Below are 5,000 nucleotides of genomic sequence, written 5' to 3'. Positions count from 1 at the left end.
TCTGTAGGCCGACTTGCGAATGTGCATAAATAACATACGTGCACACATAATGGGCGTTTACACAGGCACATTCAATAGGGAAGCACATGTACACAGTTTTATGAATACACACACATACACACAAGCACACACATACGCACAAACACACACACACACACACACACACAAACACACACACACACACACAAACACACACGCACACACATACACTCACACATATATATGCGCACCCACACACACACACACAAACTTACACGCAAAAAAAAAAAAAAAAAATGGTGATGTAACCAGTTCTTGTAGCTTATGAAAAAAATAGACATGGATCCTAATTTTCCTTAATTCTATCTATCTTATATTCATTTTTAAAAAACAAATTTTACATGATGAAACATATTCTTTATATATATGCATATATCTAAGGATATATATTGTTGAACATATCATCTATACGTAACGTCAAAATATCAACACAAAAACATCTAAGCGTAAGCTCCATCAAAACAAACAAACAAATGAACAGCGATAATAACAAACGTCACATTACATTAATTATTCCAGTACAAAGAAATCCAATATAATCAAACCTCTAGTAATTACATCTCACCTTGTACAAAAGGGAGAGTGAACGGAAGAGAGAGAGAAAAGAGAGAGATAGAATGAGACAGAGAGATGAGCGGGGGGAGGGGGAGGAGGGAAGGTGGGAAGGGGGGAGGGAGGGAGAGGGACACTTGTGCCGTGACTAAATAGCCAGACTGCCGACTTCCGAAACGGAATTAGTAAGGCTTACGCAAGGCCTACCGATTTTTGCTTCGTCGAGCGTGGTGCGGCTTCGCTGTACTCGTTACGTCACACTTACAGCGCTATAGACAGAGACCGCTGGACAGACTCGTCATCTATGTCGGTTTAATAGTGCGAGAGCTGTGAGTAGGAGGTTTTGTAGATCCGGCACACTTCTCATACATTGCCGTCGACTTTGTGCTTGCGTGCGTGTGTGAGTGTGTGTGTGTGTGTGTGTGTGTGTGTATGTATGTGTGTGTGCGTGAGTGTGTGTGAGTGTGTGTGTGTGTGTGTGTGTGTGTGTATGTATGTGTGTGTGCGTGAGTGTGTTACGTATGTGAGCAACCATGTACGCACCCATGTCTGTACATCCATAAGCGTGAAACAAACTTTCGTAAATGAGCACATGTTAGCGCGCGGCAGACAAGGCAGTTGTTGTCATGCGCTGCCTGTCATGAGATTACGCAGCCTGTCACGTGACCGGCCGTCGATTCGATAAGCTAACCACGCTGCTAATGATTCTTTGGTTCATGACAGACAGAGGCGGGAAAGTGTGAGAAAATTAGACGAAACACAAAGCTCGAATGTGTGTGTGTGTGCCTACGTGCGTATTGTCTTTGTCTTCTTCGTTATCTTTATTTGTCTCATCGTAATATTTTCATTCCATTTCTTATTTCATCATCTTACTTTTCTTCATCGTTTTTTTTTCTTTTCTCTCTCTCTCCTTCTTCGCCCTTTTTCTTTTTTTCTCGTCATCCTCTCCTTTTTGTTCTTCTTTTCGTTTTTTTTTTCTTTCAATTCCATTTCCTCCTCCTCATCTTCCTCCTTTTTATCAGCGTCCCTTCTTCTTCGTCAACTTTCTTTTTTTCTCTCTTATTGCATCGTCTTCCATCGTCATTATCATCATCTTTATCTTCAAACTTTATCTGTATTTCTCTCCTCTTTGGCTATATTGCTCCATCTCCCCTTTAATCATTTCCTTCTGCGTCATTTTCATAATCTTTATCATCTTTCGTATTCGTCCCCGTCACTATTATTTTTTTTCCTATCTCCAGTTCCTGTTCCTTGCACTTATATTTTCTCTTTCATCTTTCTCTCCATCTGGTTGTTCCATATATTTCTGTTACCATTTTTCTTGTCACCATATGTTTGTCGCCTTATTTTTGTCACTATTTTTCTACTGGCATTTTTTTTATCATATTTTGTCACTATATTTCATCAGGAATTTTTCGATCACTTTTTTGTCGTTTTTTTCTATTGCCGTATTTACTGTTATCGTTTTCTTCCATTCATCGCCATCATCATTATTCTCCTCCTCCTCATCATCATCATCATCACCATCATCATCACCATCGTAATCATCATTTCATCATCATAATCATCATTATCACCATCATCATTATCATCACCATCATCATCATCATCATTTCATCATCATCACCATAACCATCATCATCCTCATCCTCATCACCATAACCACCATCATCATCATCATCACCATCATCATCATCATCATCATCTTCCTCCTCCCTTTTCTTCATTTTCTCTCACTCCCCCAATTCTACGGTCACTGTTCAAGGTCTTCCTCTGAATTATTGTTCTTTGTTCTCCTTGGGCAGTGAACAGATCGAACCAGAGGCTTGACACATCAGCAGTTGTTCATGTCAAGTTCACGAGCAGCTGAACATGCAATGAATATAAAATATTTTCTCCCTCAATGATACATAAAATCCATCTGTTTATATATGTATATGTCTTTTCTCTCAAATTTCTTACTTTTTTGTATCTCTTTAAATACTGTGAAAAATCATGATAATGAGGATGATGAAGAGTAGTATCAATAATAATAAGAGAAAAGATAATATGGATAATGATGATAATGATGAAATAGTAATAATAATGGTAATGATTATGATAGCAAAAAAAGATGAAAATTATGATAACAAGAGCAATGTTGATAATAAAATTACAACAACAACAATGATGTTAATAGTAATTATGATGACAATAAAGGTGATATGGATAATATTAGTAGGGATAGCAATAATTATGATAATTATAGTAATAATAATAGTAGCATAATTATGGATGATAATAATAAAAATATAAATGCAATAATGATACTGATGATAACAAAAACAATGATAATAGCAGTAATGATGATAATAATAACAGTAATGGAAAATAATGATAATGATAATAGCAAGGGCAATGATAATAATTATGATGATAACAATGATGATAATGGTATTGATGATGATAATGATGATAATAATAATGATAATAGTAGTAATGATAGCAATAACAGCATTGATAATGATGAAAGTAATCATTATAATGATGATATTAATGACAATAGTATTGACACCAATGATAATAATTGTAATAATTATAATAATGATAATAAAGATAATAATAATGATAACGAAGGTAATGATAATGCTAATTATGATAACAACAACAATAATAATGATAATGATAATAAAGATTAAAATAATAATGATAATAGTGATAACAGCAAATATAACACTATCAGCAATCATAAGGATAATAATATTGATGATAATAACAACAACAATAACAATAATGATGATATCAATGAGAATTATAGTAAATATAACAATTATAATAAGGATGATAATATCAATAATGACAATAATATTACTAATGATAACAATAATAACAATAGAAATAATCATGATAATAATAACGAAAATAGCAACAACAGAAAATTAATGATGATGATGATGATGATGATAATGATATCAGTAAGAAAACGGCAATAGTAATGACAGTGATTATGATAATAAAGACAACAGTGATAATAATAATGAACACACGGAAAATAATGATAATACTGATAATCAAGATGATCATAGTAGCTGACAAAGATAATGATAATGATAATAGCACTAATAATGATAATGATAATGATAATAATAATGGTAATGATAATGATAATGATAATAATAGTAAATGACAGTGATAACTATAGTAGGAACAATAATGATGATGATAATGATGATAAGTATGATGATGATGATAATGGTAATGATAATGATAATGGTAGAAATAAAAATAATGATAATAATAATAAAAACGATAACAACAACAACAGTAGTATTGATAAAATCAATAATAATAATAATAATAATAATAATAATAATAATAATAATAATAATAATAATAATAATGATAATAATGATGATGATGAAGATGATAATAACAACAATAATTATAGGAGTGTTGATAATAATGATGTTAATAATAATTGGCGATAAAGATAGTAGTAATGATGAGAATCATAATAATGGTAATGATAATAACAATGATAGTAACAATAATAAACATAACAATACTAATAATAACAACAATGATAATAGTAATAACAACAATAATAATATTGATGTCAGTGACAAAACTATCAATACTATTAATCATGATTATCATAATGATAAAAGCAATACTAACAACAACAATAATAATATTAATAGAAAAAAAATATATATATATAAGGATGACGATAGATCTAATATCAGAAATATACATCAAAGCACGGATCAGTAAATGAATAATTACATGAGATATTACGAAACTCATCAATAATTAACAGAGTGTACAGCACTTCCCATAAAGTTTTTTTTTCTCTCTCTGTTTTCTTTCTTTCTTTCTCTCTCTCTCTCTCTTTCTCTCTCTCTCTCTCTCTCTCTCTCTCACATACAGTCGCCTGCTCTCGTACATACACATACACATGCACATACACACTCCCTCCCCCCACACACACACAGTCACCCGCTCATACACACACACACACAGTCACCCGCTTACACACACACACGCATATACCCACACACGCACACGCACACTCACCCACACACACACACACAAACGCCCTTTCCACTTTCACTGACACCCCACGACTTGGACCATCTGACCGCATCCAAACATTGGCCAACGTCACTTACCAAAACAAAGCCACGTGTTTCATGGTTGTCTCTCACCTCAAAGAGAGAGAGAGAGAGAGAGAGAGAGAGAGAGAGAGAGAGAGAGAGAGAGAAGAGAGGGAGAGATAGATAGATAGATAGATAGATAGAGAGAGAGAGAGAGAGAGAGAGAGAGAGAGAGAGAGAGAGAGAGAGAGAGAGAGAGAGAGAGAGAGAGACAAAGACAGAGACAGTGAGAGAGACAGACAGACAGAAAGAGAGAGACAAGACAGAAGAGAG

This window comes from Penaeus vannamei, chromosome 42, assembly GCF_042767895.1.
Source record: "Penaeus vannamei isolate JL-2024 chromosome 42, ASM4276789v1, whole genome shotgun sequence".
Classification (NCBI taxonomy): domain Eukaryota; kingdom Metazoa; phylum Arthropoda; class Malacostraca; order Decapoda; family Penaeidae; genus Penaeus; species Penaeus vannamei.
This window is presented reverse-complemented; position numbering follows the sequence as displayed.